The following is an 11,907-nucleotide window of genomic DNA, read 5'->3' as shown; positions in this document are numbered from 1 at the left end:
TACACCTTGGGAGTTACACCACAGAAAACTGCTTTACTGCACAGAAGCTTGCCACTGTAGACAAGGCCTAGCAGTGAGGATGCAACGGCAACAGGGGCTTCAGTGCATGGTGCACAAGGAGTAAATATGCGGGGAGGTTAGGTGGGCTTGTGCAGCCTGCACTAAAGCTCCCATCACTGTTGCCTCACTGCTATTTTAAGTGAGCTTGTTAGATTAAAGCTAGCACATGTACATCTACACAAGCTGCAAATCATACCCCCAGCTGCAGAGTAGACATACGTTTAGCTACAGTGCTGTAGTGTCATGAAATTCTGACCCCCTGTCTGCTCAGAAGTGATTATTTGTGCAGGATTTAAAACTTCATTGTTCAGAGCATTGAGAAATGTCTGTTCTTGTTTTAAAGATGTATTCTATTTTAATGGGTTGTATGATAGCCTAGATGTGCATTGCCTTCTGAAACAAGATGATCTATTACTTCAGTGGGCTCCCCCTCTCCCAGGGCAAAATATTATGAAAACAAGAAATGCCTTTATTAAAAGCACAAAGGCAGTGTAGGCATTTAGAGATTGATGTGCATTTGAAAAGGTGGGTCTGATTTCACAGCCCTGGATCACACATATAGACTATGAGGAAAGGGCACTGAAAAAGTTTCCTCTTTGGGCTTTCATATAAGGCTGCACAACTTTCTTACAAAGAGGGGAATGTTTACACTGCAAGTGAAGGTGTAGTTGTAGTCTGGATAAGCATACTCAGGTTAGTTTTAACCTAGCTAGCATGGGTAACAACAGCAGCAAAGATATGGCGGCACGGATTTCAGCCTGGGCCAGCTGCCCAAGTAACAAGCCCACCAGGACCCTGGATACATACTTTGGTTGCTAGCCCAGGCCACCACATCTGCACTGCTGTTGTTATCCATGCTGTCCAGATTTAAATCCAGCATGGATCTATCTACCTGCACTACAATCACACCTTCTGTGGCAGTGTCAGCAAGCACAGAACAAATCCTGAGGCCTCAGCTCAGGCAAAATTTCCACGTCAACAGGAGTTGGCCTGAATATATATTGAGAGGCTGATTTTGACTGACCTTTATAATAATATCCAGTTCTTATATAGTCCTTTCCCTCCATAGATCTTAGAGCACTTTATAAAGGAGTACATGAGGTAGGTATTGGAATGTGTAAGGAGCTCTCCTCCTCCAGCAGCAGCACCCCCCATGCCAGGGCCACTCACAGCTGCAGTCCCAGGGCTTGGGAGAACATGGACTGCTTCCCTGGGGCCTGATCCAGCACATATTGTAATCAATGAAAGTTTCACCAAAACTTGTGGCTAAAGTCTATGAGGCGAACCAGACATTTTATTTTTAAAGACAGTAAGATCCAATTCACCAGCTATGTGGGAAGCTTGCAGGCCTTTAGGCAAAAACAGCCAGTGATCTAATGGACAAGAAGTATTTAAACTATTGAGAGTTTGCCATGGGAAACCCAAGGCTCAGAACTGTATTGATGAAGGGAGATCTATATTGAAAGTGTCAGATTATAGTTACAATGAAATCTTAGCGTTTGAGAGGGCCTGATTCACCCACTGCGTTGCACGTTGCCAAGTCATTCACACCTGGACCAACGGAGTACAATGTGGACATAAAATGCTACAGTTCTGATTAAGCAGCATATAATACCCACTTGCACAGATATAAGTAATTGCACCTGGTGCTAGGTAGTGGAGAATCAGCCCGATTCTTTATGAAAGCCAAAAGAGTTACTGTCTCTCTGGCTTAGTTTCACATCCATCACAACTCCAAGCAGAGCGAGTTAGAGTGACATTGTCTAAGACCTGAAGGGAAGAAACAAGTGACAGATTCTGTACCTGCCATGCTGCAATTATCAACAGTGTCAGTACAGTGCAGCCGGAAATGCTATTGCTATTAGGGCGCAAGCTCAATGGCTCAAGTCCCCACTAGGAGTCGGCTTTATGCATATTGCTGACACCACCATGTTGTACAAGGAAAGGACTGCACTGTCACACTCACAATGGGTGAGTTATTATTTTAATACGCTCTATGTATACAGAGACTTTCATCTGATCTCCATGCACTTGGCAAGCATCCATCCATTTAGTCTCTCTGCACACCTGTTAAGTAGGTTTTATCCCAAATCCCCTCCTGAGGGGGGGTGTAGTAGTAATAGTGTAGGCTACTGCATCCTGTGATTGCTATCACAGTTGTAGAAGTGCTCTGCAACCAGGGTGAAGAACTGTGCACCCCAATCCCAGCTGCGACCATTTGATCAGACTATGTACTTGAACATACCCCAGTTTAAATGGTATGTATCCATCATGAAAGGTTAACGGCTCAAATTAGCATTGCCAGTATCTGAACATGAGACTGGGGTTACTTTACTCCTAATGTTCAGGTCAGTGAGCCATACACCTTCTAAAGCAGGGGTGGGCAAACTTTTTGGCCTGAGGGCCACATCGGAGTTGCAAAACTGTATGGAGGGCCGGGTAGGGAAGTCTATGCCTCCCAAAACAGCCTCGCCCCTGCCCCCTATCCGCCCCCTCCCACTTCCTGCCCCCTCAGAACTCCCGATCCATCTGACCCTGCCTGCTCCTTGTCCCCTGACCACCCCTTCCTGGGACCCCCGCCCCCTGGGGACCCCACTCCCTATTCAACCCCCCCGCTCCCTGTCCCCTAACTACCCCAATCTCTATCCACATCTCCGCCTCCTGACAGGCCCCCTGGGACTCCCACACCTATCCAACCCCCCCGTTCCCCTGACTGTCCCCCCAGAACCTCCGCTCCATCCAACCGCCCCCTGCGACACCCTGCCCCTTATCCAACCTCCTCCCCCATCCCCTTACCGTGCCGCTCAGAGTGGCAGAAGCTCGCAGCCCTGCCAGAGCCAGCCGTGCTGCCCGTGCAGTGGCGTTGCTGTGGGGGGACGGGACTGCGGGGGAGGGGCCGGGGGCTAGCCTCCACAGACAGGCGCTCAGAGGCCGGGCAGGACGGTCCCGCGGGCCAGATGTGGCCTGCGGGCCGTAGTTTGCCCACCTCTTTTCTAAAGTGTTCACCATGATTGATGAAGGTGCGAGGTACTCAGTGCTTAACATATCCTCTCAGAGCCCACTAGATGGGCCAGACATGTATAGACTGAAAGATTTTGTTCTTCTACAGGGAGCTGTGATATTTTGCAATACTGCATTTTTGCAGGGTGTATAGTAGCTGGGATTTTGGGCCTCACTGTGTCCCAATTCTGCCCATTTAGGGATCTGTTTAATACAGCTCTCCAGCGGGAATGTACTAGGTTTTGTGTTTCATTTTGAAGTATCAGAGTCTAATACAAATTAACTCTCCGAAAATATTATATATGTTTGCATTTCCATTCAACTTGGTGACGTCTTTTCCACATGTTACCAAGCTGGTAGGAAGTGAAAGTGTTTCTATTACAGAAAGATTTAGGGCCAGATTTTCAGCACAATTCTAACTGAGCCTCTGTTTGAGTACACAGTTATTTGTTCGTGCATTTAGTGTTACTACAGCTTCTAAGTCCCTGTTTGCACTCACAAATAAGGTAATTACACATCTAAGTGACCTAAAGTGCCCTGGCAAATTCTTGAAGATGGAGAAGTGCACTCAGTTTCACAGATACCATGGTGATCAGTGCCTTAGAAGTACCTAACATAAAGGACAATTTTTAAAAAACTTGTCTCAGCTGTACCTTTTTTCTGTTGTCATTCTCATTCATTTCCATGATTAATGTTTCTCTTAAGAATTATTATCAGTGCCATTCCCTTAGTGAGCCAGTAGGGGGTGAGACTGCATCAAGCCTACAGCTCCCTCTCTATAGAAATTGAGTCATTCAGATGTGAGCAACTTCCTTGATTCTGTTTTCTCCTATCCCAATCCTGCCCTGGATTAGGTTGAGTCACCAGGCTGGCTAGTTTAATTTAAATTTTCATAAAGCCATGGACAAGACTTCAATTGGAAAATACTTGAATACCAAAGGAATCTATATCGATCTGCACTGATTATAATTTCAGGCCACAATCCTGCACATGCCTACTCTGGCAAACTCTCAGTGAATTTCCACGTTAGTTTCTCTGAATAAGAACTGCAGGATCAGGCCCAATAAAATGCACCTTAGTAGAAGTTTACTTAATGTATAAAAAATGTGTTTATTTTGGGGAGACCAAGCTTCCCATAGGTCCAAATCCTCCTTGCCCAGCTCTCTCTATTGGTGCATAGGGCCTGAATGGCAGCAGAAACACTGTGGTTATGTTACGTGGGCTGATGTAGGACTAGCTGTGAAGAAACTATATATGGGGGTGGGGAATGTGCTCTTGGAGGCTGCACGTGTGATAGCATTGTGGACAGGGTGTGTGTGATTCAGATGATTCTTCATAGTGATGAAGAACCGTTAAGCTACCCTGGCAATGAGCAATGCAAATTGCCCCCCAACCCCGAGGTGGAGGAGGAGAAGCCATGTACCCCCAAGGCTGGGAGGATCGCAGCCACCACTCCCAAGAGGAAATGTAGGGTAAAGGTTGTTGGTGACTCTCGTCTGAGAGGGACGGAGGCCTGACATGGCATCCCGGGAGGTATGCTGCCTGCCATGGCCTATATGCGAGACCTGACAGAGGGATTGTTGAGGATCATCTGGCCCTCTCACTACTACCCCATATTACTAATCTATGTGGGCACTAATGATACTGTGAGGTATGACCCTGAGCAGATCAGAAGTGACTACAGGCCTCTGGGGGCGCAGGTGATGTTCTCTTTGATCCTTCTGGTTAAGGGTAGGGGCTCAGGCAGGGACAGATGCATCCTGGAGGTGAATGCCCGGCTGTGAAGATGGTGTCACTAGGAGGGCTTTGGGTTTCTTGGTGACAGAAGGTTGTTTTGGGAAGAAGGACTGCTAAGCAGAGATGGGGTCCACCTATCGAGGAAGGGGAAGAGCATATCTGGATACTGACTGGATAACCCAGTGAGGAGGGCTTTAAACTAGGTTCAATGGGGCAGGAGACAAAAGCCCACAGGTAAGTCAAAAACATGGAGACCTGGGAGAAAGGTTGGAATCTGGGGAGACCCAAGAGAGAACATAGGGGGAAAATCAAATCAGTATCTTAGATATCTGTATACTAATGCGAGAAGTATGGGGCATAAGCAGGAAGAAACAGAAATGCTAGTTAATAAACACAGTTACGACATAGTTGGCTTGGTGAGATAATACACGACTGGAAGATTGGTATAGAAGGGTACAACTTGCTCAGGAAGGACAGGCAGGGAAAAGAGAGGAAGTGTTGCCTTATATATCAAAAATGTATACACTTAGACTCAGGTTGAGATGGAAATGGGATAGGTCCATCAATGGCTATTAGCCAGGATGGGCAGGGATGGTGTCCCTAGCTTCTGTTTGCCAGAAGCTGGGAATGGACGACAGGGGGTGGATCACTTAGTGATTACCTGTTCTGTTCATTCCTTCTGGGGTACCTGGCATTGATCACTGTCAGAAGACAGGATACTGGGCTAGATGGACCTTTGGTCTGACCCACTATGGCTGTTCTTATGTAGACAGACTTGTTGAAAATCTCTGGGTAAGGATAAAAGGGGTAAAAACCAATGGTGATGTCACAGTAGGGGTCTACTATAGACCACCTAATCAGGAAGAAGAGGTGGATGAGGCTTTTTATAATCAACTAACAAAATCATCCAAAGCACAGAACTTGGTGGTTATGGAGAACTTCAACTACCCAGACATCTATTGGGAAAATAACACAGCAGAGCACAGATTATTCAACAAGTTCTTGGAATGTATTGAAGCTAATTTTTTTATTTCAGAAGTTGGAGAAAACTTCTAGGGGAGAGGCTCTGTTCTAGATTTCATTTTGACAAATAGGGAGGAATTGGTTGAGAATTTGAAAGTGGAAGCCAGCTTGGGTGAAAATGATCATGAAATGATAGAGTTTATGATTCTGAGGAATGGTAGGAAGGAAAAGCAGCACAATAAAGATAATGGATTTCAAGAAGGCAGACTTAAGCAAACTCAGGGAATTGGTAGGTAAGATCCCCTGGGAAGCAAGTCTAAGGGAAAAACAGTTCAAGAGAGTTGGCAGTTTTTCAGAGATATTATTAACGACACAAGAGCAAACTATACCACCACATAGGAAAGATAGGAAGTATGCCAAGAGACCACCCTGGCTTAACCAGGAGATTTTCAATGATCTGAAACTTAAAAAAGAGTCCTACAAAAAGTGGAAACTAGGTCAAATTACAAAGGATGAATATAAACAAGTAACACAAGTATGTAAGGACAAAATTAGAAAGGCCTAGACACAAAACGAGATTAAATTAGCTAGAGAGATAAAGAATAACAAGATAACATTCTACAAATACATTAGAAGCAAGAGGAAGACCAAGGACAGGGTAGGACCATTATTCAATGAGGGGGGAAAAACAGAAAATGTGGAAATGGCAGAAGTACTAAATGCATTTTTTGTTTCAGTTTTCACCAAAAAAATTTAGTAGCAATTGGACATTAACATAATGAATGCCAATGAAAATGAGGTAGGATCAGAAGCTAAAATAGGGAAAGAATAAATTCAAAACTACTTATCTAAGTTAGATGTCTTCAAGTCACCAGGGGCTGATTAAATACATCCTATAATACTCAAGGAGCTGACTGAGGAGATATCTGAGCCATTAGCGATTATCTTTGAAAAGTCATGGAAGACGGGAGAGATTCCAGAGGACTGGAAAAGGGCAAATATAATGCCAAGCTATAAAAAGGGGAATAAGGACAACCTGGGGAACTACAGATCAGTCAGCTTAACTTCTGTACCCAGAAAGATAATGGAGCAAATAATAAAGCAATCAATTTGCAAACATCTGGAAGATAATAAGGTGATAAGTAACAGTCACCATGGATTTATCAAGAACAAATTGTGTCAAACCAACCTAATAGTCTTCTTTGACAAGGTAACAAACCTTGTGGATAAGGGGGAAGCAATAGATGTGGTATCTCTTGACTTGAGCCAGGCTTTTGATACTGTCTCGCATGACCTTGTTATAAAGAAACTAGGGAAATACAGCCTAGATGGAGCTAATATAAGGTGAGTGCATAACTGGTTGGAAAATCATTCTCAGAGAGTAGTTATCAGTGGTTCACAGTCAAGCTGGAAGGGCGTATCAAGTGGGGTCCCACAGGGATCAGTTCTGGATCTGGATCTGTTCAATATCTATCAATGCTTTAGATAATGGCCTAGAGAGTACATTTATAAAGTTTGCGGACAATGCCAAGCTGGGAGGGGTTGCAAGTGCTTTGGAGGATAGGATGAAAATTCAAAATGATCTGGACACACTGGAAAAATGGTCTAAAATAAATAGGATGAAATTCAATAAGGATAAATGCAAAGTACTCCACTTAGGATGGTACAATCAGTTGCACACATAGAAAATGGGAAATGACTGCCAAGGAAGGAGTACTGTGGAAAGGAATCTGGGGATGATAGTGGATCACAAACTAACTAAGAGTCAACAGTGTAACACTGTTGCAAGAAAAGCAAACATCATTCTGGGATGTATTAGCAGGAGTCTTGTAAGCAAGACACACAAAGTAATTCTTCTGTTCTACTCCGCTCTGATTAGGCCTCAACTGGAGTATTGTTTCCAGTTCTGGTCACTACATTTCAGGAAAGATATGGACAAACTGGAGAACGTCCGGAGAAGAGCAACAAAAATGATTAAAGGTCTAGAAAACATGACTTATGAGCAGGGCCATCCCTAGCTATTCTGGGGCCCTATGCAGCCCCCACCCCTGCTTGGGGCAGGTAGGGGGAAACCATCCCCCAGCACTCATCCGGTGTGCGGCTGGGGCCGGGTCTATACTTCCTGCCGCCAGTGAGTGCAGGCCCGGCCCTGCTGCAGTCCTCAGGGGCGGGACTGGGGCGGAGCAGGGGCAGGACAGTGGGCCATGGGGAAGAGATGGGGCAGGAGCTGGAGCAGCACGCAGCTGCACAGGGCACCAGGAAATTTGGTGCCCCAAATTTGCGTATGGGTAAGGACGGCCCTGCCTATTAGGGAAGATTGAAAAAATTGGATTTGTTTAGTCTGGAGAAGAGAAGACTGAGGGGGCACATGACAACAGTTTTCAAGTACATAAAAAGTTGTTACAAGGAGGAGGGAGAAAATTGTTCTTTTTAACCTTTGAGGATAGGACAAGAAGCAATGGGCTTAAATTGCAGCAAGGGAGGTTTAGGTTGGTCCAGGGCCGGCTTTAGGCCGATTCAGCTGATTCGGCTGAATCGGGCCCCGCGCTGCAGCTCTCCACCCCGCCCCCAGCTCACTTCTCCCTCCTCCCCTCCCCCGCCCCTGCTTCCCGCGAATCAGAGGTTCGTGGGAAGTCTGAAAAGAAGCAGGGGCGGGCAGGCAGGCTGGCAGCACCAGGTAAGCTGGGATGGCGGGGGGCGCGAGAAGGGCTCCGGGGAGGCGCGGCGCGGCCCAGTCCAGCCCCGGCCAAGCAGCTCACTCTGGCCCCGATTCTGGCCGAGTGCGCCGGCCTGACCCCGGCCGAGCACCCCCGGCCCCCACGGCGCGGCGCGGCCCGGCCCGGCTCCGGCCCGGCCCCCGCGGCGTGGCCCGGCCCCCGCAGCTCGGCTTGGCTCCGGCCTGGCCCCTGCAGCCATGCCTGACCCCCGGCCAAGCACCCCTGGCCTCAGCAGCTCTGACCCGGCTTGGCCCCGGCCCAGCCCCCGCGGCTCAGCTCCGGGCCGGCCCGCCCCCGCGGCTCGGCTCGGCTTGGCTCCGGCCCCCGCAGCTCGGCTCTGGGCCAGACCCAAGCCCCGCGACCCTGGCCAGAGTTCCGGCCAGAATGCGGCCCGATTCCTGGGAGCGGGGCTTGCTGCAAGCCGCGCCCCCAGGAATTGGGCCCCGCTCTTTCTAAAGCCGGCCCTGGGTTGGTCATTAGGGAAAACTTCCTGTCAGGGTAGTTAAGCACTGGCATAAACTGTCTAGGAAAGTTGTGGAATTTCAGACTTTAGAAAATACTTCGTCCTGCCTTGAGTGCAGGGGATTGGACTAGAAGACCTCTCGAGGTCCCTTGCAGTCCTACTATGATTTGGGGCTCAGGCTACATAAGGAGCAGAGGCATGGGTGGTGGATCCTAATCCATGGGTCCACTGGTCCTGCTGCCCTTTATTGAAGTGAATCATAGCCACAGATTCAAATGTTACCCTTCTTGGTAATTCATCACTGTTGCTATGTCACTAGGAAAAATGTCATCCTTTTGGATTTAAAGATACAAAGAGGGTGACAATCTCTTTTATTGGACCAACTTCTGTTGGTGGGAGAGAAGTTTTCGAGCTATTCAGAGCTCTTTATCAGGTCTGGGAAAGGCACTCTGGCCTTGGCTACACTCGTGGATTCACAGCACTGCTGTGGCAGCGCTGTGAAGCGCGAGTGTAGTCGTGCTGCAAGTACTCCACCTCTCCGAGGGGAATAGCGTGCAGCGCTGCGAGCGAGCGTGCAGCGCTGCAGGCGCTGATTACACTGGCGCGTTACAGCGCTGCACTCGCTGTGCTCGGGGGGTGTGGTTTTTCACACCCCTGAGCGCAGCAAGTGCAGCGCTGTGAATTGCCAATGTAGCCAAGGCCTAAGAGTGTCACAGTAAATAAAAGATCGAACAGATAGTTTAGCATAAGCAGTTAGCGCATATTCTAAGGGATCATTCAAGATGAAGTGGCCTGTTAACACCCTGTAGTCACAGGACAAAAGGGGGGGGGGTTGTGGGTTACAATTTGCTGTAATAAGCCATAAATCCAGTGTCTTTATTAAGACCATGACTTTTAGTGTCTGGCAAAGTTATGAATTTAAGCTCCCAGGCTCGTTTATTGAAAGTGTTATGCAGGTTTCCTTTGAGGATGAGGACTGATAGGTCAGATATAGAGTGATTACTTTGTGGTGTTGTGGTGTTTTTGTCTTTTATCATTTTCCTGTGAGAGTTCACAGGAAAGACTGAATTTACTTTTTTTCCTATTAATAATCATGTTTAATCTTTACTGTTATAAACACAATTATATAGCACCATACATTTACATGGTTCTCTACAAACTTAGGGCCTAATTCTGCAAACACTTGGCTAAGTAACACCTGTATACTGTACTCAATTCAATAGGACTATTCAGTGTGGACTAATGGACAGAGCACTGGGTTGGGACTCAGGAGACCGAGGCTCTATTCATTGCTACTGGTTTGCTGGATAAACTAGGGCAAGTCACTTCACTTCTCTGTGCTTCAATTGCCTTATCGGTAAAGTGGGGGTAACAATACTTACCGGTTTTGTAAAAGTGCTTTGAGATCTCTGGATGAAAAGCTGTATGTAAGAGCTAGTTATTATTTTTTCATGGTAGTAAGCACTATGCCTGGTAATAAGCAATTGGAAGATAAGGTCAACAAACCCAACAACTGAAGTTTAAACTTTTAAATGATGTAACAATCTTTTCTGTAAAGATATAAGTGACTAAACTACTGAATGGAAAGCTCTGCTAATGAAGATCTTTTTTTTCTCCTCTCTGGTAATTTCCTTTAATGGTAGTCTTGTTCTTCCAGTTTTCAGAGTTCATGCTCCTGGAGTTATCATTATTGGAAGCTCCAGAGTGCTCTTTCTCTGAAACTGTTTTTACAGAAATACGGACTTCCCCAACAATAACCCAAGCTCTGTGGTTGGACTGTTGAGACTCCCAGACATGCCTTTCCTCACCCCCTGACCTGACTCAACCACTGATAGGGCTTCCTAGTATTTTTGTTGAAGTATTTGCAGTTTGAGCAGAACGAAGCTGTCTGAACATTCATCCACATCAGCCTCTCTGAACACTTACTGTCTTTACTGAGAAGACTAGAGGCACATGCATACGTCCAGGGCCGGCTCTAGTTTTTTTGCCGCCCCAAGCAAAAAAAATTTTGGCTGCCCCCCACCCCAGCCCTGGGCTCTCTCTTCCCCCCCGACCCGCACCCTCTGCTGCCCCAGCTCCCCCGCAAACGTGACCTCCTCGTTCACCACAGCAATCCCCGTTTACACTTGCAGTGGGGATCAAACCGTTTCTTCTATTTTCATTTCACTTTAGTATAAATCTCGTGGCCCCGCAACCCCATTTTTAGTGCTCCAAATGCACATGGAAGGCATAGGGACTAACCCTTGTACCCGGAAATGGATGGGGATCTAGTAAAGAGGGTTCAGGCAGAGGAGCGGGTGTGGGGGTGCTTGAGGGCTCTACACTGGCAGAGAAGTGGGGTGTGATGTACTCAGGGAGGAGGGTGGAGGAGGAGAGGTGCAGGGGAAGGGGGAGATGTGGGAGGAAAGGGCTGGGGGAGGGTACAAAGGAAGAGGTGCAGGTGAAGGGAGAGTACAAGGGGAAGGGGTTCGGCGAAGAAGCAATGGTGGGGAGGTACAAGTGAAGAGGCTGCGAGCGGGATGGGGGGGTGCAAGAGCTGAGAGGGGCAGGTGCTGACAGCTGCTTCCCCAGCCCCGTGCAGGCAGAGCCGAGAGGACGGTCACTGAATCCCCAGGTGTCTGAGCCATAGGGAACCCCCAGCAAGGCAGTATCCCCCGCTGCCCCACTCGGAGCTGGGCTCTGCCTCTCCCCGCCCCTGGCACTGTGGGGGTCCGGGGCAAGCAATGCAGGGCTGAGGCGGGGGAGGTGTGCAGCGGGCTGGGTCCGGGGGCAGGAGGGGGCAGCTCCCTGGCAGCTCGGGCTGCCCAGCCACTCACCCCATCAGCGCGCAAGCCGGGATCCGCGCCCCCTGCACAGCCCGGCAGTGCCCTGCACAGCCCACTCGGGTGGGGAAACGCTGCGCCGCCCTGGGGAGACTCAGAGCAGCAGCGGTGGCAGCAGCGGTGGCGGCAGCAGGACACCTCCTTC

Source organism: Malaclemys terrapin, chromosome 9, assembly GCF_027887155.1.
Source record: "Malaclemys terrapin pileata isolate rMalTer1 chromosome 9, rMalTer1.hap1, whole genome shotgun sequence".
Taxonomy (NCBI): Eukaryota; Metazoa; Chordata; order Testudines; family Emydidae; genus Malaclemys; species Malaclemys terrapin.
This window is presented reverse-complemented; position numbering follows the sequence as displayed.